Source organism: Phyllostomus hastatus, unplaced genomic scaffold, assembly GCF_019186645.2.
Source record: "Phyllostomus hastatus isolate PE091 unplaced genomic scaffold, TTU_PhHast_1.1 phas_contig_62, whole genome shotgun sequence".
NCBI lineage: Eukaryota > Metazoa > Chordata > Mammalia > Chiroptera > Phyllostomidae > Phyllostomus > Phyllostomus hastatus.
The window spans coordinates 7,520,403-7,546,089 of record NW_025333921.1 but is presented as its reverse complement, the minus strand read 5'-3'; positions in this window follow the sequence as shown (position 1 = coordinate 7,546,089).

The following is a 25,687-nucleotide window of genomic DNA, read 5'->3' as shown; positions in this document are numbered from 1 at the left end:
ATAAAGGGTTTTTTAAGACCATGGAAGGGTGATAATTCTCACAAGTCATACAAGAAAGGCAAATTACAACATATCAAGATATCAAGTTTTACATTTCAAATGAGCATAGAATTGTAAATAATTTGTAAAAACCTTTTATAGATAAATGTCAAAATGCATTTTCTTTTCTTATTTTTAAAATATTTTTTATTTTTCAGTTGAAGTTGATGTACAATGTTATATTAGTGTCAGGTTTACAATTCCATAATTAGACATTTATTTAACTTATGAAGTTATCACTTCAATAAATCCAGTACCCATCTGACACCATATATGGGTATTACAATATTATTAACTGTATTTCCTATGCTGTACTTTACATCCTTGTGATTATTCTGTAACTACCAATTTGTACTTCTTAATCCCTTCACCTGTTTACCCAACAGCCCCACTTACTGGCAACTGTCAAAATGTTCTCTGTATCTGAGTCTCTTTCTGTTCTGCTTGTTCATTTAATTTATGTTTTAGATTCCACATATAAGCAAAATGACCTGGCATTTATCTTTTTTCTGTCTTACTTATTTTACTTAGCACAATATATTCTAGGACCAATCATGTTGTGGTCGATGGCAAGATTTCATTCTTTTTTATTTTTTATTGTTGTTCAATTACAGTTGTCCCCATTTTTCCCCCATTGCTCTCCCTTGCCCTGTCTACTTCCCCCTCTCACATTCAATACTACTCCCACCATTGTCCTTGTCTATGGATCATTTACCCATGTTGCTTAATTTGAGCCTTCCTCTTATTTCCCTCTGTTATTCCCCTCCCCGACTCTGGTCACTGTCAGTTTGTTCTTTATTTCCATGTCTCTTGTTCTATTTTGCTTGTTTGTTTGTTTTTTTTTTAATTAGGTCCCACTTATAGGTGAGATCACATGGTATGGCTGAAGCATATTCCATGTATATATGCACTACTTCATAATCCACTTGCCTATTGATGAACAATTAAGTTGATTGCATATCTTAGCTATTGTAAATAATGCTGCAATAAACATGGTGGTGTACATCTTTTCAATTTAGTGTTTTGGGTTTCTTCAGATAAATACCCAGAAGTGAAATTACTGAGACCTTCTTTGTCTCTTGTTACAGGCTTTGTTTCAAAATCTGTTTTGTATGGTACAAGTATTGTTACCCCAGCTTTTTTTTCTTTCCCATTTTTCTGAAATTTTTCTACACCTTTACTTTCAGTCTGTGTGAGTCTTTTGATCTGAAGTGAGTCTCTTGTAGAGGGCATAAGTAAGGGCCTTGTTTTGTTATTCAGTCACTGTATACTTTTTAATTGGATCTTTTGCATAGTCAGATAGTAAATTGGCAAAATTCCCAGTGGAGGTCAATTTAACAAGTATCCCTCAAATTATAAATACATTCTCATTCATACATGAACTCATCATATTTACTCCTGAGAGTTTAATCTACAGATTCCCCTGCATGTGTATGGGCTTGCTTATTTTCAAAGGTATTCACTGCAACATTAATTGTAATAGCAAAAAACTGAAACAAAATTCAACAATACAAATTTAGTTGTTATAAATTATTCATACAATGTAAAATTTGCAGTTACAATAATGATTTTTATATTGAAATAATATGACTTAAAGGTATCATATAAATTATAAAACAAACTATAATATGCATAACATTCTACATTTTGTATAGAAAATTAAAATATACTGTATGTGAGTGTCTTTGTATGGTGCAAAATATTTCTGGAAGCAGAAAACCTTGGGTTGCCATCAGGTACAGATATTGAGTGGCTTAGGTCAGGGAGGGAAACAATTTTAGATTTTATCATTTTTAAATTTTGTGTCAGGTGAACACATCACTTATTCAAAGGATATATATTCTTAAACTATTTTCACTTTAAACCGAAGTCATAGTCAGTTATTTATTCTGATGTCTCCCTCGCTTCCTCCTTCTCTACATTCTCCCCCCTTTTTTTTTCTCCTGATTTTGGAATAAGTTATATTATTGATTTTATACTGTCTTTCTATTTCTCTTATAAACTTAAGAAAAAATAGGTTCTTTTTAATTTGATTACTTATACTTATTTCTGTTCAGCTTTTGGGTAGCTTTAGCACTGTATCCTATTTAAAAGAAAGAGGAAAGTACGCCTAAATTTTTAGCTTGTCTTTGATTATACATATGCGTTGAGAGTCAAAAGAACTTTGGACTTTATCAAAATGAAGGAAATTACATAAAATATTAAAACAAATGTTTTTACAATTCAGGTTACATATTTTTGATATTTTAAAGATAGTATTTCATTCAACCTTCTTCAAATACCAAAAACAGCAGTAGATCCCAAGTAGAATGTCCTGCTTTCTATCAGAACCTAAGATGAAACAAAAATGGGTACCGCTAATACTACTATTACCACTATTTTCACTACAACTCATAATGGCAACACTGTCTGGATGATTATCATAACCCAAACAAAGGGCCTAGAAATGGAAAGAATGCATTCAATAAGTTTAGTGCTCCATCCTACTCAGGGTCTAAGGCATAGGGAAGCTTTGTCTTGTTATCCTGGTGCTTGTAAACACTTAACTCAGGATAGAAAGGTTAATGCATAACAAATATCATGTAAATTAATTTAATTTAGTTGACTGTTTAGTTTCACTTTGCTTCCTTAAAACTTACCATGTGTAAAAACTGAAAATCCTATTAGTAATACATTATTTAAAGTATATGTATTAAAATATAATAATTAACCCTGGCTGGCATAGCTCAGTGGATTGAGCGTGGACTGTGAACCAAAATGTCGCAGGTTCGATTCCCAGTCTGGGTATATACCTGGGTTGCAGTCCATGACCCCCAGCAACCACACATTGATGTTTCTCTCTCTATCTCCCTCCCTTCCCTCTCTAAAAATAAATAAATAAAATCTTTAAAAAAAATAAAAAAGTATAATAATTAAGATATACAACTGAAGCTAGGACTCAAAAATTTTGAGGAATATTTCATCACAAAAAGTTCATGGTAAATCCTAATACATAAAGTTTGTAAAATAAATGCTCAGAAATTTACAACAGAGCCAATTTCTAAATTTTATATATATATATATAAAATTTATATATATATATAATATTTTGTAATGCATGGGTGCACAGTAAACATAATGAAATGACACATTCATAAATTTTCTGCCTCTGAGATTATAAATGGAATATCATATAGATCTGTCACCTCTACTGGTCTAAGTTATTGCAAAACTTAACCTTAATTCTGAAGATGTACTCATGTGTATCCAATGAAATGTGCCTAAGAAGTCTTCACCTTTATTTTGGTAGTTAATTTCCACTCAGCGATTTTCTCAGAACAGCTTGCCTTAGGTTACAGCAATTTATTGGAATAGTTGGTCATTTTTACCACCTACTTGAACTTACAAATGAGAGAATTTAAACATCACACATGGGATTTTGCTCCAGTTGCCCTCAGAATAAATTTATATTAACAATTATTATAGTGATTACTGTGTTAAATTGAAAGTAGGCAAATCTACTGAAGTAATTAACAGTCTAAACTTGGAGGATGAGATGGTAGTTGAAGACACAGTTTCCCCAATCTGAAATATGACTATACTGCTCACACACACAGTGAATTACAATAACGTTGTTGAAATCAAGTATTAAATTTCTATATTTCTCCATTTAAACAGTCACAAATTTTATTAGATGTCAACCATCTTTGTCATTGGAACTTTTCAGTGGTAGAGAGTTCTGCATGGAATGTCAGTTATCTGCACTGATCAGTTCCTCTCTTTATGGGCATCCTTCCAATTTTGTATTTTCACCTTGGTTTTCTATAAACTGCTTTTCAGGACTGCAACATTTTCCTGTTCTTTTTGACATGCCTATGCTTTATTTTTCCTCCAATACTTACCACTACATTGCATACCTTTTAATTTCCTTTGTTTCTTTGAAATTTTTTTATTTTATTTATTTAATTTTAGAGAGAGGGGAGAGGAGGGAGAAAGAGAGGGATAAAAACATCAATATGTGAGAAATACATTGATTGGCTGCCTCTCTCATGCCCCCAACTGGGGACCTGGCCCACAACCCACACATGTGCCCTGACTGGGAATCGAACCAGTGACCTTGTTTTTGATGCTTTTGTGTGAGCTTTGTACTATAGCGTATGCTATGCTTTTTTAAACTAATAATGCTATAATAGTAATAATGTAAAGTATATCTTATGATGGCATTACACTAATTATTATGAATGAATTTTTGTAGTATGAGGCATTATTTTATATTATTGTTCATATGTTCATTAATAGTGCATATATATTTTTTTGTTTACATATTTAAACAATCCTTGCAATCTGCTAAATTCTCATTAGTTCCATTAACTTATTTGCACATTATTTTAAACTCAATATAAAAAAGGTATAAAGAAAGAAAGAACAAAATAGAACACATAGAATAATTCAAATATATTTTTCTTCTATTTTAATGCTGGTTACTCAGACCTACATATTTTTTAAAAATATATATGGTTTACAATATCTCATATAGTCATGTGTGCTTAGCTAGTCTTTTTTATAAATTGTATTTTTAATTCCTATATCTATTATGTAATGTGAAATTTATCTTTTCTTAATTGCTTGGTTTAAATTTTTTACAGGTAATATTAAAGGGAACAAATATCTTTCTGTCATATATACATTTCAAATATTTTACTTAATATTGTAGCTTGCTTTTTAACTCATATGTTATTATTTCCATTCAAAATGTTACATATGTAATCAAATTTATCAAGAATTATCTTCATGCTTTCTGGTTATATGTCTAGGTTAAAAATGATTTCTCATTCTCTGAACATGTATTCATTCTTTGTGAAATTTTATGGCTTTTTGTTCAAATACTTAATTCATATAGAATTTATTTTCATATAAATATAAGATATACATTTATGTATACAGAGGTGGCCAAAAATAGTTTTATAGCTGTGAGTACATGAAACACAGAGTTTGTTCTGTACAATTATTCATTAATTATTGAACAGTTTTCCATCTGAACAACTGTAAACTTATTTTTTTCTACTTTTTTCAACCGTATATGTTTGGGTATTTTGCTAGTAAGTTGCCCAATTGATCTCAACAGCACAAACTATACTCTGTAAGCCACCTTTTACTTACTCACTATCTTTATCATAAACTGAAGTCTAGCATGTATGTCTATTTTTAGAATTTTATGCAGTTGATTTATATTTAATATTATCTCCTCTCCAAAATTCAATAATTTTAAGTTTCATAGATTCATAGCATGTTGTTTCACTATCTGGTAGTGCTAGACAAATATGTTTATTTTTTACTTATTTTGTAAAAATTTTATATGTTTTCAAAGCAAATTTGTTGTCATTTTAATTGGGACAATATTTAAATTATTGCATAGTACCATGCATTCACTTCTTTGTCAGGCGTTATTCCAAGAGTCAGACTCCCATCAATTTGCCCGGCACAGCAGACCCAAGGTTACAACCCGGATCGCAGCTATCTGTGCCAGTCACTGCCTAGTCCAATGAGAAAAAGCCTGTAATCTTTATGGTGTCTACATATTTTTTAATTTTTAACTATAATTGTTCTTTTTATTTTAAATACTTTATTTTTAAGAACAGTTTCAAAGCAACATTGAAACAAAAGTTCAGATATATGCCATATACCCTGTAAGGCATGCATAGCCTCCTTCATTATTTATTGTTGTTTTGAAAGTAAGATTTCAAAAATAGTACACTTTGTACATTCACAGTACTCCTTGAATACTGCCCGGTAATGTATTTAAAACTACTTTCAAACTTTTGCTGTGACAAATCTGAATTCAATCACAGTTCGTTTGGTGAACTGTCACCAAAGGATCCATGCCTAGAAAATAAATAAAATGAAAATCATTTAAATGGTTATGATAAGCTTACCTCTGAATGATTTCTAAACTCTAAAAGGCCTTTGAATTTACCAGTACTATCCTAGGACTGAAAAAATATGCTATCACTTCATAAGGCTTTTATCATTTTATGTGTAAATACTTGCTGTCTATAATTATCTCCCTCTCAAATTATCATTACTTTAAAAATATCCTAAACAATTGAAAAAAATATATATACTTTCTTAAAAAGAATGAAAATGAATAGCTATATTTTAAGCATGAATATACCTACATGAGAGAAAGCTGTCATTCTATGCTGTTCTTAAATATCTCCTAGACTGGGTATTTCAAAATCTTCCCTTACTATTCCTTTGTTGGTCTGAGGACTTAAGCACTTAGATATTGGGAACTGGTGAGAGTGAAAAATAACTGAATGTACACCATACCCGAACTTTAAAATGACATTGTTGTTTCCTTAGTAAAGCTACGTCTTACAGGGAAGGGCATTAGTTGTTGGAATAGTGTCAGAGATGATCTGATCATAAGGCAGGAGCAAGTGGCAATAATGTAAAGAAAATACTGTCTCGGTTAGGAGCAATTGAAAAAGGACTTATGCTTGCTAGTATTATGCTTGCCAATACTCCTTAGATCCCTGTTTCAACAGAAGCGGAAGAAAGAGCATTAACATTTTAAATGAAATACTAAGGAAGTGATTTTGGATTAGATAAATTATGTTAAGCATCCTGTGAACAAACAGCACAAACAGAAGGGAACAATTGTTTAAATAAGATGCATGTTAAAGATTAATTGTGCAATCTTCCAATTAACCTAAAAAGCAAATAAATTAAAATGTGTTTATATCCATCTACAAATTATTCAACAAAAGTTAAATGTCATTGGAAATAATTAGCAATTTGTTTATCAGGTAAAGTTTACATTAGAAATAAGTAAGAATGTCAAAGCAGTTACATAAATAAATACATACTCATGTATTTATGTATATTTGTATAGATCAGAAATAAAAATAATGTATAATGTATATTATATATACATATACATATATATGCCATATACTTTGATGACCAGTAAGGATAAATTTGAAGAATAGAAAATAATTGGAAGGAGTGTAAAGTTTAAAATTTACCAAAGGATGTAAACCCATTTAAAAAATTTAACCAAAGATTATGAGAAAGAAGGATGCAGAACACCAGGGGAATACTACAATGAGAAAGTAATGTTGAGAGTGAGAGGTGATTTTTTTCTTCTCTAGTTCTGTCTTTTTTATATGTTGTCCCATACACACAAAATGTATTGACGTATAGGTATGCATTTAAACACAAACACAAATTATAGTAGCACTGTATTAGCACAAATCATTCCACATAACAAAACATTATTTCAGACATATTATTAATACCAAACAGCTCAGAATATAAAGTAATAATATCTAAATATTTTGAGGATAAATTTGCTAAGTTTATTTTGTTCTCTTCCAGAGCCAATGTGTCTTCGTCCTATCCTCTGCCAGGTTACCTGACCTGTATGGATTACATCCAAGACTTTGTATGCCCCTTGACTTCCTGTTGGGTTTAATTAATGAGCAATCATGGCAGAGAACTGAAGTTTGAAAAGAAGAAGGTGTAGGTATAGAACTCCCTGTTTTTCACACTGTGAGCCTGACTTGTGCTTGCTACACCACTCACAGAAAGGAAAGGGTGAGGCTTAGATGCTGTCAGATGCCACTCATGTAAAAAAGAATCGATTTCATAGACAGACAACAGTATAGTGATTACCAGAAGGAAAGGGGGTTGGGGAGGGAGAGAGGGTCAAAAGGGGAATGGATGGTGATGGAAGGAGACTTGCTTAGGGGTGGTGAACACACAATGCAATATACAAATGATGTATTATAGAAGTACCCTGAAACCTCTATAATTTTACTAGCCAATGTCACCCAATAAATCCAATTAAAAATAGATAAAAGAAACACACTTTCTTTAAGAAATAAAAGAAAGGCATTGCTCTCCCAAAGTGACCTATTCTATACAATTCTCTTTTAAAACTCCAAGCCAGTTCCTCATAGCCATCCTTTGTACCTGTTTACATGATGATGCAAATGTAAGATAGCACATTAACTGAACTGCATCAGCAACCCACAGGAAACAGTGATCTAAAAAAGCCTTGGGTTGCCTATAAGCTTCAAAAGTAATAGCATTCTAGTTTTATATCTGCTTACAGCAATCCTTTTCCTTGAAGAACTAATTACCATCTTTATCTCCATCAGGAGGGAGTACCTAGCACACATGTTTTCATAGATAATAACAGTTCTCCCTTTATCCTAATTGAATCAAATTCATCCTCCATACATTTGCTTTCCTGAGTCAGACACAGATTGCTAAATATGCTTGGGTTTTATGTTAATTCTTCAATGTTCCAAGTATATTTTATTATAAACTTCCAAGTAAACTTTTATTATAACCTAATACATTAGAAAATGTATTTATGTCACAAAAAATATCATTACATATAATAAGATGCATTTCAGGTAAAGTGAATGTTTAAGGTAAATAGAAATATACAAGTAAAATGCATTTGATGATTTGGAATATTGCAAATTAAAATGAAACATGGTAGAGTCAAATTCTAAAAGCCCCAGGTGCCAGATATCAAACATTTCCATCTAGCACTTGGAATTTCTATTTTGCAGGTATACACAGGCCATGCTATATTTCTTGCCAGTAGGAGGCATCTAGCCAAAGGAATAGGAATTAATGTGAAAGTACATCCTCAGTAGGACCAGGACTAGATAGAAATTTCTATTCAATTTTACACCAAATCACTCGATTTAAAAAAAAAATGTATTAAAGAATATTTGGCCAGATATACTATATCTGTCAACCAATAAATGTTTTTGTAGCCAAAATATGTATGAAATTCAGTATCTGTTTAATTCCCACTTAAATCTTTACATAAAATATAGAATACAATGTGATGAATTCTCAGACTGAGATATTCAGCATGATAAAAATATTCTAGAGTAGGCAGAGAAAATGCAATATTACTATTTAAAAGCAATAACAATAACAGCTCAGGCACTGAGCTGAGCTTTTTATCTGCATCTCCTATCTTATTAGCATATATAATGAATCAAATGTGTCAATTTTACTGATGTAGATTTTTAATTCTAAAATAATTCTCTAGTCTGATTATGCTTCTTCACATAAATACTATCTAGCCTTAAATTTTTAGTTTCTAGTACATGTATTTTTGAAGACATAAATATTGGAGGATCAAAATTACTTAAGACTATTAAATAAATCTCCAAAGGCTACACATGAGGACACAATTTTTTACACCAAATCCAGATATTTTTTAGAAAAAAATCTTAACATTTTGCAATTAATTACACAACTGTTACCTTGGTTTTAGCTATGTTCATAACCTAAATTATAGGAAATTGGTTTCTCATTTTCAGGAAAATGTTAGAGACACATTTTAAATTTATGATAACTACACAGAAGACAAGATTGATGCCTACTATTTATTTTTTAAATAACTGATTCTAACATTAACTTGGACATGAATTCTCCACCATTTAAATAGAGAATGCCCTTTGGAGTAAAACTACAGTTGACTGAGAATATTTTAAGAAAAAAGAAAATAGGACAGCATTTGTATGCTCTTCTTAGAAAATGAGGGCACAATCATCAGGCATATTAGCTAACTGGGCAGGGGGGGATTTAGTGAGAAGGTCCCTGGAAGTGGGATTAGACTGAACTGCAGTGTGAAGTGAGAAAGAGGATATTGACAGAAGGGTCAATGTGCACTCCAGTGTAAGAGGGATCCCCTAGTCAGCATCTTTGCCATAGCCTAAGGTACAAAGGCCAAAGCTTGCAAGAAAAATGAAGACATCATGAATGAGCCAGGAAACTATAAATCAAATGGATAAAGTTAATGATATCAAAATCTGTTTTGTCAATGATATCATTGATATATGATGTATTGGTAGCATGTTACAGTTGTGGGTTGATTACTGTAGACTCACCAAAGAATTGACTACACAATCTATTTAATTTGCAATCTATTCTTAACAAAGCATGATGTTACTTGGCCTCTGCCACATCTTCAAGTACACCTTCCGCCATTGCCTCCCTAGCTTATTACATGCCATGTATACTGCATTTGTTTCTGTTCTATTAATGTGCACTATTCCTTCTTTCACCTCTAGGTTTTCTCCAAATACTGCCTAGAAACTTGGGCTCTCAGATACTCATATTGTTAGTTTCTTCTTGTTACTCAGATTTTAGCTCAAAATTCATGTCCCTTAGACATGCTTTCCTAATAGTCATATGTAAGTCCTCAAACTACCCAGTTCCAAAGACCAATTGTTATATATTGTCAATAGTACTTACCACTCTCTAAAACTATCTTTTCTTTCATTAATTTACCTAGGTTTTTTTGTTTTGTCTTCAAGAATGTAAGTTCTATGAAAGGGGGCCAAGGATTCCAGTCATGTTAACAGCTCTATTTCAGCATCCTAAAAATGTCTGGCAAAAAGTAGACATTTATTAAATATACTCACATTAGCCCATTTTTAAAAATTAATACTCTGCCATAAAAGAAGATAAAATACTATTACGTGTGACAACATGGATGAATCTTAAGAATATTATGCTAAGCAAAATAAGTCAGGCAGAAAAGAAACCATTTCACTCATTGATATGTGACATATGAAACTGAAAGCAACAAATGAACACACAAGAAATACAAACAAGCAAAAACTCACAGACATAGACAACAGTGTGGTGGTTACTATTGGGAAGGGGGTGGAGAGGTAGTAAAGGGTAAAGAGAATCAAAGGTATGGTAATGGAAGGATATTTGACTTTTGGTGGTGGGTATGCAGTGCAATATACAGATGATGTATCATAGAATTGTATAGTTAAAACCTATATAATTTTGTTAACCAATATTGCCCCAATAAATTTAATAAAAAATAAAATAAAATTAATTATTCTGTAGAATCAAGCAACCCCCAAATCTCGGTGAATTACACACAAGGTTATACCATACTTGGGTTTTATGTTTGTTGTGTGTCAGTTGCCAATATGTACAAAAGTAGTTATTCTGGGACCCAGAATGGAGAAGGCCCCCTCAGCTGAATGATTGCCTGTTGTTGCAGAGGGAAGAACGGCAATGATAAAAGAGGGCAATGACACTTAAAAATGTATCATCTCTACTCACATTCTGTTGTCCTAGCAAGTCACTTGGCCAAGGCTAATTTTAATGTCAGGTTTGGCAATTCACACAGCAATGATCAGGTTTGTAAATATAATCCTGGCAGCATGTTATAGGTGTAGGTTAATTAATGTGTTCTGCATTGGAATAAATTACACACACTTTTTAGTGTTTACTGAGAGGAAAACAAGATAATTAAGAACAATAACTCAATCTAGCATAGTATTAAAATTAATAGATGAGGTACAATAAGAGTAACAGAGAACATTACTTTCTGAATGAAGAAAAGTGAATTTTTAGGTAAAAATAAACTTGTGACTTAATATCAAGCACAATTAACATACAGACCTACCTAATATTAAAAACTCCTTCTAAATTTTATATGTAATTTATTAAACTAAGATATATATTATAAAATAACACAATTATTTCATATATTCCTTTGAAATAAAAATAAAAATCTGCCCTGGCTGGTGTGGTTGAGTGGATTGAATGCTGGCCTACAAACCAAAGGGTCACTGGTTCGATTCCCAGTCAGGGTACATTCCAGAGTTGCAGGCCAGGTCCCCAGTAGGGGACATGTGAGAAACAAGCACACATTGATGTTTCTCTCCCTCTCTTTCTCCTTTCCATGCCTTCTTTATAAAAATAAATAAATAAAATGTTCAAAAAGAAAGAAAAATCCAATTAAATAGACACAATTTAAGAAGAATTTAGCAGATAATAAAAATGAGACTGGAACATAGATATAAAAATCAATTAAAGATGGTAATAAATATGTAGGTATTAACTACCTAAGCTTATAATACTTTTCCACAAATTAAGTGTATATTTATTTTTAAACTAATGAAGAGAATATTGGCTATGTGAATTAACATGTCACATAAATTTATGGAAGCATATTTATCTTGCTTAAGTTAATTTTCTTAAAAGAATATTCCCTATTAACTTTGATCTATAAATGATTGTTACTGTTACAGAACAAACAAGGGGGTCCTGGGACAATATATTATTATTGAAAAAAAAAGCCTCCAGGTTTGTTATGTTCTCCGCCAGAGGAAAGCTGTCTCTGAATGCCAGAGATTTGTGAAAAGGAAAGGAAATGTTTATTTAATGCTATACAGACTTAAAGTAGTGACCTAATGTCTTCACCAAAATCCCAAAGTCCCTTTAAACACCCACAAACAGACACAGTCCTGCCTTCCTTCCCCCTTTGCCCAGTCCAGAGTACCGTATCTCAGGAAAGGAAATAGAAGTCTATGGCTCAGGCAGTCCTCTGGTTATTCCCAGTTAGTACTCAATCTCGACTGGGAGACCTCCTCTCTGGGTTTCCGGCACCCTCTGCTGAGTCGCCAGGATCTCTGCTAAAACCAGGTGGTGGTTCCCCCTTCTAAAGCTGCGGGGGTCCCCACTCTGGCAAAGGCACATGGTCCTCTCTCCCCGGGCCACAGAAGTCCCCACTCTGCCAGAGCCATGTGGTTTTCCCTCTCAGGGTTGTGGGAGTCTCCACTCTGTCAAGGCTGCATGGTTCTCTCCCTCAGGGCCTTGGAAGTCTTCACTCTACTAAAGCTGTGTGGTTCTTTCCCTCTGGGCTGCCGGAGTCTCTGCACTTCCACAGCCGCATGGTTCTCCCTCTCAGGGCTGCTGTGTCTGGGTTTAAATCCCTGCACCAGTCTTCCTCTGCAGCCCCATTTCCGACTCTTCCCACACTCAACTTCACATGCCAGAACTCATATCCTTCCAGCTTTACTGGACTGCCATCATGAGTCTGGGCAGGTGTGGCCCCGGGTCCTGGAGCCAATCATCTCCAAGTTCCCACACTGGCGCTGTAACTCAGGGGACCTGCCCCCCCCAGTTAGGTCTTGGTGGGGGAGTTACTTCCCTTGGCTCTGAGCATAGCCACAGCTATTTAACATATCTAAGCGACCAGCCAAAGCCTATAGATATGTTAAATGACCATGCCAGAGGTTAGCTGCAAGGCTGTTGCTATGAGAAACATTTCAAAGGCCCTGCTCCACGTGTCCCTTCCCCCAACCCACCCCCGGGGCGGGTGGGGTGAAGACATCCTAAAATCTCCTAGACACCTTGAGTTCTGAGCCCCATTTTAAATGCCCATTTGGGGTCCCCCCTCTTGACTGCACCCTATAACATTACTATATCTAAGAAAATATTATCTATGTATCAGTTGGACAGCTGTTAATACTTCCATTTTAGAAGAACACCTGGTGACCAGATAGAAAATCTGGTTCTTAACATTGTCAATAACAAACAATACTTTATTGAAAATGAACTAACATGACTCTAAGAAGACAAGCAACCCAATTAAAAAGTGGACAAAGGACTTGAACAGACACTTCTCCAAAAAGGACATACAGAGGATTCAGAGACACATGAAAAGATGCTCAATATCACTAGCTATCAGAGAGATGCAAATTAAAACCACAATGAGATACCACTTCACACCAGTCAGAATGGCCATCATAAGCAAAGCAACAAACAACAAATGTTGGAGACTGTGGGGAAAAGGGAACTGTAGTGCACTGTTGGTGGGATTGCAGAATGGTACAACCACAATGGAAAACAGTATGGGATTTTATCAAAAAACTAAAAATGGATCTGCCTTTTGATGCAGCAATTCCACTGCTAGGAATATATCCTAAGAACCCTGAAACACCAATCCAAAAGAACCTATGCATCCCAATGTTTGTAGCAGCACAATTTACAATAGCCAAGTGCTGGAAACAACCTAGGTGCCCATCAGTAAATGAATGGATCAAAAAACTATGGTGCATTTACACAATGGAATTCTATGCATCAGAGAGAAAGAAGGAACTCCTACCCTTTTCAATAGCTTGGATGCAACTGGAAAGCATTATACTAAGTGAAGTAAGCCAGGTAATGAGGGACAAATACTATATGATCTCACCCTTAACAGGAACCTAAATGACAAAACAAACAAACAAGCAAAATATAACCAAAGACACTGAAATAGAGAACAGGCTGACATGACCAGAGGGAAAAGGAGGGAATTTCAGGGGAAAGGGGGAAGGGTTTTTAGGAACAAGTATAAAGGACACATGGACAAAAACAAGGGTGGGTGGAAACAGGAGGGAGGTGGGGAGGCCTAGGGGTGTGGGCTGGGATGGGAGTAAAAGGCAGAAAACTGTACTTGAACAACAATTAAAATAAAAAGAATTAAAAAAAGAAAGAAAGAAAATGAAGGTTGACCTCAATGTGTCTGTCTTAGTTTCACATTCTACAGTAGGATTTTCTTAAAGCAGTGATTTTCAAGCTTTGACTCAATGAGTCTTAAGATTTGCTTAATGGTATTCAGGGAACATTATGGGATGGGGATATGGTAGATGTAGAGGCAGAAAATGTCTTTATCTGTTTCCTAAATAGGTAAGTTTATATTTTAATCTATTGTATTTTATGGAGTCCCAAGTAACATTTCACATAAAAATAAAAATAAAAAAGGAGGACTTGCTGACAAAAATTTGGTGACTCGGTAATTTCTTCTTTATTCCTTTCTCTCTCTTTTTTATTGTTGTTCAGGTACACATGTCTTTATTTTCTCCCCACAACTCCTACCTACCCCAGCCATCCCCACTTCTCACCCTCAATACTACCCCCCTTTGACTCTGTCCCTATGTCCTTTATACCTGTTCCTTGAGGACTTTTCCCCTTTTTCCCCCATTATCCCCTCCCACTTCCCCTCTGGTTACTGTCAGTTTGTTCTTTATTTCTCTGTCTCTGGTTCTGTTTTACTCCTTTGTTTGTTTTGTTGTTTAGGTTCCACTTATAGGTGAGATCACTGCCTGACTTATTTCGCTTAGTACAATGCTCTCCAGTTCCATCCATGCTGTTGTGAAGGGTAGGAGCTCCTTCTTTCTTTCTGCTATGCAGTATTCTATCATGTAGATATACCAGTGCTTTTTTATCCACTCATTTACTGATGGGCACTTAGGTTGCTTGCAACACTTGGTACTGTAAATTGTGCTGCTATGAATGACAATTTCTAATAAAATATTCATATATAAATTAAATCCACAAATCACATATATGAGTTTTATGATTACTTGGTATGTTAATCTTAGGGACTGAGGCAGCCCTGGGAGGTTAGGGTTGTCAGAAATACAAAGCAGTACACATTCAGGTTTGCTGTTGGGGAGCACTTTGTGTGGTATCAGAGACTGTAGTCCCACTCGAGCAAGGCCTTGAAGGAGGCCTGTAAGTCTTGACCAGAACACAGGGCATGCTGAGGCACATATGATGCAATACTAGCACTGAGGGTTCCCTTGTTGAATCAGGCCTAAAGAATGCATTATACCCCTTGAGGCTTGCTTTGCTTAGCCCTGTTGCCCTGAATCTGTTATCAAAATTAAAAGCAGAAAGAGTGAACTCCTAATCTCATGAACCACTCCTTAACAACCCTCTGACTTCATCATATCTAACAGACCCTGACCTGAGGCAGACTTCTGGGTTTCCTCAATTGTTATCTGTAGATAATATCTGTTTTCTGTAGCTATGGCCTTTAAACATTAATTGATGAGCTTTTCATACTGTATACTCCTATGCATACAGATCCCAATAAAAGCCATTTCAGAGGAGGGCTTGGGGCATTCTCCACTAGAGGGAATCACCACCCCCTTTCTTGTCAGAACAACAGATTGTGTCCGGGGTGACTTATTTTTATCCTTGGTGGTTGGAGGGATGGGGCATCCAACAGTTTGCTTCACAGTGTAGTGAAAACTGTAGCTCTGGCTGGTATGGCTCAGTGAATTGAGTGTGGGCCTGTGAACCAAAGGGTTGCTGGTTTGATTCCCAGTCAGGGAAAATGCCTGGGTTGCTGCCCAGGCCTGGTGCCCAGTGGGAGGTGTGTGAGAGGCAACCACACATTGATGTTTCTCTCCCTCCGTACCTTCCCCTCTGACTAAATATAAATAAATAAAATATTTTAAAAACTGTATATAAGGTATATAATATGCCACAAGGAATAATTCCAGTGGGCCTGGAATGTTCTGAGCCATTTTAGTGAAATAGGAAATGTAACTGTTGCAGCTAACCCCTAGTCAAGGCATAAACTTATGGATTAATAGTGTTGCCTTATAACCATTGGTATGAAGATCAGTCTACAAGTATCAGCATAGTTTATTGACAACAGAGATTAAGGATTTGCATGTGGTCTCTGTGAGACTCACAAGATGGCTCTGCCATTAGGGTGAGCTATATAGTAAAATTAATCCTCTGTAACCTTCAGGATGTAATTCTCGGTCTCTACTCTATTGTAGGTTATCTGATTCCATGGTATTTCATGCACAAGATAGTAATTTCTGACCCAATAGAGAGAGCACATCATGGTACCCTGCAGAGGAAGAATGTTTGGAGATTGCATCCACATTCTTTGAATCTTGTCTGTGAGGCAGCTTTTGAATATTATTAGTATTATTATTTAATGCTTTGCTATATGGTATTACTTTTGTGCAATAAACCTCAGATTTTTTTTTAATTGTCATTTTGGTTCTGTGACTCAAGCTCTGTAGCAAACAAACCAAAACAGCCACCATTAATGTGTATGTGTGTTGTGTAAGTGCAGGGCCATCCATGCACCTACATTTGCTGTTCCCTAACTTATTTTTTGCTCCTTTCACCACCCATATATCATCTGACAACCTATTAGACAATGATGAGAAATTAACAGATACCAATGAGATAAAATACCTAGAATCCTGAGATGAGAAGAAAATGTGAATGGAATCCTCAAAGTAGATAGAGCTTACTTTCTGGGGTCATGAGAGTCCAGAGGCAGCAGGTCAAAAGCTAGAGTTTTGGAGCCACAAACTGGAGTTTGATGTTCGTTCTGCATTTATTCTCTTTGCTAATTCTAGCCAAATAGCTCAAACTCTTCCAGGGTGATATGTAAAAGGAAAAAAAATAATGTCTACCATGCTATTATTATGTTGTGTATTAGAAAACTATGATATCTGTATCCAAATATATCTATCTATGTCTTTAGAGCTATATATTCATACAAATATACCTATCTGTTTAAATAAAAGGTTTGGCAAAAGTAGACTTACAGTTGTTCATATGGAAAATAATAAAGTAATTAATAAATAATATGTGAGAATAAACTGCATTTTATGTCCTTACAATCATAAATCTACTTTTGCTCCACCTTTTACATATATATCAAAATATCTTTATAGGTATTTTATGTATATTCCAATTAAAATTACTTGCATCTGGTTTGTGCTCAATAATACTAATAATAACACTGCCTTTATTATTGAAATATTAAACTACTTTGTCATTCCTAGAACTATCATTTTACTAAATGAAAAATTTTTGATAAATTTGGCCAACTTGATGACAGATTGTTCTTTTACATAAAAGTTTATACAGTGGCCAAGAAGAACAAGTATACTTAACTGAAAAACAAGACAATTAGAAAGAAATTTAAAAAGGCAAACATAAAAAAGTAGGGACAAAAAATAAGACAGGTTAATTTTATATTATTCAATGGTATAATATGTAAATGTATGGTAATATCTACTCTTTCAAATAAACTTTAAATTAAAAAAAATTATGTATGATCACCTGAGCAAAGAAGCAAAATTAAGTGTGAATGCAGCTGTCAGGGGTAGGGGAGAATGGGCTGGGTGAGAGGGGTGGAAGTATTGAGCAAAAAGGAAAAAGAAATCCTTTGGGCAGGAAAAATAATGTGGTGATTGCCCATGGAGGAAAGGGTGCAGTGGGAATGGAGGAGAGTAAAGAGGGGATAAATGGTGATGAATGGAGATGACTTGGGCTGGTGAGCACATAATACAGTGTTCAGATGATATGTTGTGGAATTGTGTACCTGAAACCTGTATAATTTTGTTAACTAGTATCACCCCAATACATTCAATAAAAAATAAAAATATGAGAGATAAAAATGAAGAATAAAGCATTACTACTGATATGTTGACCTTGCTGTCTATTCTAGCTACGATTCCATTCATCTTATTCCTTTCACTGTCATTTCTGGAAAGGCCACCATGACCTTGTTTCCTCACCACAAAGTTATTCCTTAACTCTCCTAATTTGGTTTCTTTCCTACACTTTACTGTATCTAGAAGACCACAAATTACCTCATAAGCAAGACCTCTAATTATCTTTTCTCTACTTTTATCACCCTTGAATTCTCTAGGATGTCCCTATTGTGTATCTTCTTTAAGAATTTTCATTAAAAATAACACTAAAAAATTCTACTATGGCAACATTAATGGACATTTTGGAAGAAAATAATCACTTATACCTTCAAATCCTAGATAATTGTTTTCATTTTTCATGTTCCATATTCAGTTTGCAATATACATAATATGTAATATACATATACCCACATATATTATGTGTAATCATAATGTACACATATTTTTAAATTCTACAGAAACATCTTATTATAAATACTCTCTTTGCATTATAGTCTTTCATAATTTTTAAAAAGTGTTAATGAATTCTGGATTGAATTTGAAACCATAGGATATAAATTATTTCTTCAATAAGTATATGTGTATTCCCTGTCCATTAAACAAACTTGCTAAAACTGAGTTCATAATATGGAAAATGTCATGATAAGGAGAGTAGTGGTATGGAAGTATAAATTTGAGCTCTACCTTGCAGTGGGATTTATAACAGAGTAGGGACAATATTCATGTGCACTGATAAATAAATGCATGACAAATAATTGCTAGTTTTTAACAGTAGATATAAAATGCTTCAGGTGTTTAACACAGAAGAAATTACTTTAGTCCTGGACATCCTGGAAAGTAACACTCAGGAAATTGTATCTGGGCCTTGAAAATTTAGGAAAATTTGGGCTTACCCAGATGTAGGGAGATTATATTATTAATATATTTGGAGTAAGTAAGGCAATAAAAGTATGGGCATAGGAAAAAGAGAGGTTGGTATTTTTTTTCTTGTAAATACTTTGTACTGTTTGAAGAACTTTTAAAATCTACTCTTCTTTGCAGAGTATATCATCTTGTCCTAGCATTTGGGGGGTTTTTTTTGTATGAGAAAAATTTTACTTTTCCCTCTCTTTTTGTTGTTGTTCAAGTACAGTTGTCTCCATTTTCCCCCACTATTTCCCCCACTGAACCATCCCCACCTCCCACCATCAATCCTACCCCCATTTGGCTCTGTCCCTGTGTCCTTTATACATGATCCTTGACAACCCTTCTCCCTTTTCTTCTGTTATCCCCTCTTGCCTCCCCTGTGGTTACTGTCAGTTTGTTCTTTATTTCAATGTGTCTGGTTATATTGTGCTTGCTTGTTTTTTGGTTGATTAGGTTCCACTTACAGGTGAGATCATATGGCATTTGTTTTTCATCTTCTGGCTCATTTCACTTAGCATAGTGCTCTCCAGTTCCATACATGCTGTCACAAAGGGTAGGAGCTCCTTTGTTTCTGCTGTGTAGTTTTTCATTGTGTAAATGTACCACCATTTTTGATCCACTCATTTACTGATGGGCACTTAGGTTATTTACAGCACTTGACTATTGTATGTAAAGTGTGCTGCTATGAACATTGGGGTGCATAGGTTCTTTTGAATTGTTTTTTCAGGATTCTCATTATAGTCCCAGCAATGGAAGTGCTGGGTCAAAAGGCTGTTCCATTTTTAGTTTTCTGAGGAAATTCCATATGATTTTCCACAGTGGCTACACCAGTCTGCAATCCCACCAAACTGTGCACTAGGGTTCCCTGTTATCCATAACCTTGTCAGAACTTGTTTGTTGATTTGGTTATGATGGCCATTCTGACCAGTGTGAAATGGTATCTCATTGTGATTTTAATTTGCATCTCTCTGATGGCTAGTGATGCTGAGCATCCTTTCATATGTTTCTGGTCCCTCTGTATATCCTCCTTGGAGAAGTAACTGTTCAAGCCCTTTGCCCATTTTTTAATTGGATTGTTTGTCTTCCTGGAGCAGATTGTCTTCCTGGAGTTCTTTATATATTTTGGAGATCAAACCCTTGTCTGAGGTATTATTTGCAGATATATTTTCCCCTATGTTTGGATCCCTTTTCATTCTGCTGTTTTTTTTTTTTTTAGCTGTGCAGAATCTTTTTTCTCTGAGTCTTTCAAGTCATCAATAACTTATTCCTAATTTACTTTCATGGGACTGATATTCTCAGACTGGATAGGAAATAATATACAAGAATGAAAATGCATTCACCAAATGGGAATGAACAGTTATTCTCTCTGATCTCTGACATTAAGAATGAACTGGATTTTATCATTTATTTCTATCATACCAAAATTCTATTAATAAAAAACACAATATTAACCTATTTTGAGATATGTGAAGTTATGATGTATTTTAAATAATAATTGTGATTATTTTGTTTCTAGTAAAATATTACATAATACAATAATATAAATTGGAGAGAAAATGAACATTTGTTAAACTTTTACATCACTAAAATGTAATTTTTCATGTTGGATGGATGTAAAATAAATTAAAATCAGATGTTAGAGTAACATGAGTCACAGTGCTATTACAGATAAATTGGCATAGTAAATAACCTTTGAATAAATCTGTTGCCCTTAGATTGATGAATAATACAAATGTTATTCATATTCTGTAAAAAGTAAAAAGAGAGTATTTGTATATCAAAAAATGAATAGATTTTTCTGTAGTGGAGAAAATACTGGACTAAAGTATTTGTACCACTATCATTTCTCTGACTAGTCAAAAACACAAACAATGCAAACATCAGCCTTAGCCAGGTTGTTCGGGTCGTTAGAGCATCCTCCCCATACTCCAAGTTTTTTAGTTCAATCCCTGGTCAGGACACTTGCAAGAATCAGCTGAATCAGCCAATGAATACATAAATAAAAGAAAAAAACTAAATTGTTGCTTCTCTCTCTCTCTCTCTCTCTCTCTCTCTCTCTCTCTCCAATAATAAATAAATAAACACACAATCAAACAAAACCAGAACCAAAACAAAGTGAAGCCTATCAATTTATGAATAAATATTCTATAAACTGAATTTTATGGTGTTCTAAACACTGCTAAGTCATTATCACTGAAATAAACATGTACATATGTTTTGAAATAGCAATGATGGTGCCTTTTCATCAGTTAAGATATACTTTTAATGGAATTGCACCATTCAACTAGAATTTTAGTATATTTTGAAATTGAAATATAATGCTTTCTGTTGAGACATTGCTCAGGATGTTGGGAAAAGTGTGGTAGTTCTTGAAAATGCATAATGAACAAAATGTGTCAGCCCAAACTTGAAAATTCACAACTTATTTGTTTTATTGCCATTTTACATGGGACTTCTCCATTCAGACTCCAAAGAAAGTCTGCCACTCTGCAGATGATTGTTATCTAATTTCCGTGGCGAGTACTGTTGGGATGGTGGTGTTTTGTAGGTCAAATATCGCTTCTGTGCAGTGGATATTTATACTGTTCTACTTTCCTGGAGAAATGCTGACAACGCAATACTGTGTTTAACTTGTGAGCTCACATAAGAGACTAGGTTTATACAGTTAGTGTCAGCTTTCACATTTCACCTTTCTTCTTTGTTCGTCCTTTTGTGTGTGTGTGTGTGAATTATTTTATCTACCTACTTGCAAAACTTCCATGTTTATCAATTCAGGGAAATATCTGCACCCTATTTCTTTCCTCACCCCGGAGCATGTATTAATACTTTATTTGAAGAGACACAAAATGAAAATAAATTGTGTTAGACTATTTTTCTAAGCAAGTGAATAAAAACTCATAGTGTACTTATTTGTGAGGATTTCTTTTTCCTCCTAATGTCTCAGAAAAAGCAGTATGTGAAGGCATATGCTTATCGAAGGTCAAAAAACACCAAATACTGATTAGAATATGTAGAATCACTAGGACAGATCTGTCAGGTATCATAATAGCCCATTTAACCCTAAATGAAATCTGCTACAGGTTCAAGTAGCAATACCTTGGTTAAATATATATTTTTAAATGTTTCTTTGTTTTGAATTATAAAAAATAATTACCACATGTACTAAATTTATGGTTTTACTTTTGTGCTTTAGCCATTCTTTTTTTTACACTTAAATGAACTTTTTAGAAAAAATTTTTATTGTTCAATTTCAGTCATCGCCATTTTTCCTCCATTACTCTTCCCTGCCCACCCACTCTCACCTCCCACATTCAGTCCTCCCCACTGTGGCCCAGTTGTCTTTGTCCATGGGTTCTTTATATGTGTTCCTTCACTTGACTTTCCCCCTTCTTTCCCAGTTATCCCCCTCTCCCATCCCCTCTGGTCATGTCAGTTTGTTCTTTCTGGGTCTCTGGTTCTATTTTAGTCATGTTTGTTTTGCTGATTAGGTTTTATTTATAGGTGAGATCATATGGTATTTGTCTTTCACCACTGGACTTGTTTCACTTGCATAATACTTTCCAGCTCATCCATGCTGTAGCACAGGGTAGGAGATCCTTCTTTCTCTCTGCTTCTTAGTATTCCATCATGTAAATGCACCACCATTTTTTGATCACTTCATTTACTGATGAAAACTTAGGATGCTTCCAGCACTTAGCTATTGTAAATTGTGTTGCTATGAATATTGGGGCGCATAGGTTCTTTGGAACTTGTGCTTCAGGTTTCTTAGGATATAATCCCAGCGGTGGAAGTGCTAGGTCAAAAGACAGTTCCATTTTTAGTTTTCTGAGGAAATTCCATATGATGTTCCATAGTGGCTGCACCAGTCTGCATTCCCACCAACAATGCACTAAGGTTCCCTTTTTTTCTACACCCTTGCCAGCACTTGTTTGTTAACTTGGTTATGATGGCCATTCTGACCAGTGTGAAGTGGTATTTCATTGTGGTTTTAACTTACATCTCTCTGATGGCTAGTGATGCTGAGTGTCCTTTCTTATGTCTCTGGGCCCTTTGTATGTCCTCCTTGTAGAAGTGTCTGTTCATGTCCTTTGCTCATTTTTTAAATTGGATTGTTTGTCATCCTGGTGTGGAGTTGTGTGAGTTGTTTATGTATTTTGGAGATCAAACCCTCATCCAAGGTATCATTTACGGATATGTTTTACCATATGTTGGGAACTGCCCTGCCTTGTTTCAGAAGCTGTAATCCCCCATGGCTAAGGCTGAGTGAGCGACCTTCCGACCCTAAGCTACTAAGGAGACAAAGCTTATCTCCCTGGCAGGGGCACCACCTCTACTCCTTTTACTTCACCCTGCCTGGTCTTCAACGCTTGACTGGTTAGCCAATGATGGGTAAGATTCCTCAAGGGAGAAATGACCTAAGACAGGCATGATCATGGTGAGCCCTCAGGGAAAGACTTGGAGGACTATAGCAAAAGGGGATGATGGACCCTTGTCCCTCGGCTTTGATAAAGCTTGAGTCCTCATTCTGTCTATGAGAAGTCGCCTAATCTCTTGGCTGCCTTAACTCCTCTGCCTCACTTAAGCCTGAAATAATGACAGAGGGCGGGGCAGCCCTGTGCTGGAAGGGGTGGGTTCCCAGGTCATCAGGCCTAAGAAAGAATACATAAAATCCTGTGAAACCTACTTTGTTATGAATGCTTTCAATTAAATGATAAGGGTCCCAGCAGAAAATGAGTTTGCTTCCCAAAGTTTTGTAGCCTTTTAGCTAGCAGACCCTGACTCAGAATAGGCCCTTGTAGTTCTTTGTATGCTATCTATTGTTTGATCCTTACTGCCTGACAATGATTAATGAGCTTTACCTATTACCTGTGCAAAATGAACCCAATAAAAACCCATTGAGGAGAAGGTTCTTGGCCCTTCTCCTTTGAGAGATTGGCCACCTTCCTTCCCCAAGCAGATCATGTCTTGGTAGACTTATTCTCATTCGTGGTGGCTGGAGATGGGGGCCTGTGGGTGGAGCACCCCCAACACTAATTTGGTTGGTTCTTTTTCCATTTTGTTATTTTTTTAGCCATGCAGAGGCTTTTCAGCTTGATGTAGTCCCATTTGTTTATTCTTTCCTTTATACCCCTTACTCTATGGGATGTATCAGTGAAAATACTGATGCATGGAATATCTGAAACTTTCTTACCTATGTTCTCCTCTAGGACTTTTATGGTGTCATGACTTATATTTAAGTCTTTTATCCATCTTGAATTTATTTTTGTGTACGGTGTCAGTTAGTGGTCGAGTTTCATTTTTTTTGTTTTGTTTTGCACATAGCTGTTGAGATCTCCCAATACCATTTATTGAAGAGTCTATTTTTACTCCATTTTATGTTCCTATTCCCTTTGTCAAATAATACCTAACCACATTGACATGGGTTTATTTCTGGACTCTATTCTGTTCCATTGATCTATGTGTCTGTTTTTATGCCAGTACCAGACTGTTTTGGTTACAGTGGCCTTTTAATACAGTTTGATGTAAGGTATTGTAATCCCTCCTACTTTGTTCTTCTTTCTCAAAATTGCTAAGGATATTCAGGGTCATTTATGGTTCCCTATAAATTTTTGAAATGTTTGTTCTATATTTGTGAAATATGTCATTGGTATTTTAATGGGGATTGAATTGAATCTATAAATTCCTTTGGATAGTATGGACATTTTGATGATGTTAATGCTTCCAATACATCAACATGGTATACGCTTCTATTTATTTCCTTAGTAATAAGGATATTCCTTAATTTCTTTTCCTAGTGTTCTCTAGTTTTCTGCATACCTAATACTTAATTGAAAAGAAACTAATCTTTGTTTTCAAGAAAAAATATCATTCAAGTTACATTTACTATATACACATGTAAAATTCACATAATATATAATAAATCAACAGTTTGATGTTTTATTGATCTTTGAAACTTGTATCATATATAATGTTTTAAAGATAAAACATTAAAAATTAATTTTAAATTATTTTTCAAAAATTAAAGTTAATTTTAATTTTATTATTTAAATGAAATCAATAACTTTATTTGCATGTCAGATTTTTTTCTGTTACATATTTAGAGTTTGACCTATGAGTGAACTCTTAAGAAATTTACATTTTATACATTTTTATTGATACATTATATAAATAGACTATAATTTATATATTTAAACCTACAATTTTATGATTTTGGAAAATATGTATATATATAGTCAGGCACCCAACATCAAAATCAAAATTTAAAAAAAGTTTCATCACAACATCAAAATAAATTATTTGACTAACAAATTCAAAGTATTTAAGCTTTAAAATGTGAATATTTGTGTTTATTTGCTCCTTATATAGATACATGATATATCCTTAACAGACAAAGGCTTTAGTTCTAAATTTTAATATTTTTTGCATCTTTTTGTTTTCATCTCAGTATTCTAAGAGAATTTTTACTTTGGCAAGTGGATGGTAGAATTACTCAAAGCATTAACAATGTTAACACCTCTAAAACACCTCTGAAATAGGTAAATGAAATGCAATTTAAGTAAAATTGTTAGTAACACTTTTTCTCACTGCTTTTTTTTCCTTTATTTCCCTACGTACACAATCAATCCTGAAAATCTTTTTCTCTTTTTTATTCTGATCTTCATAGCAATATA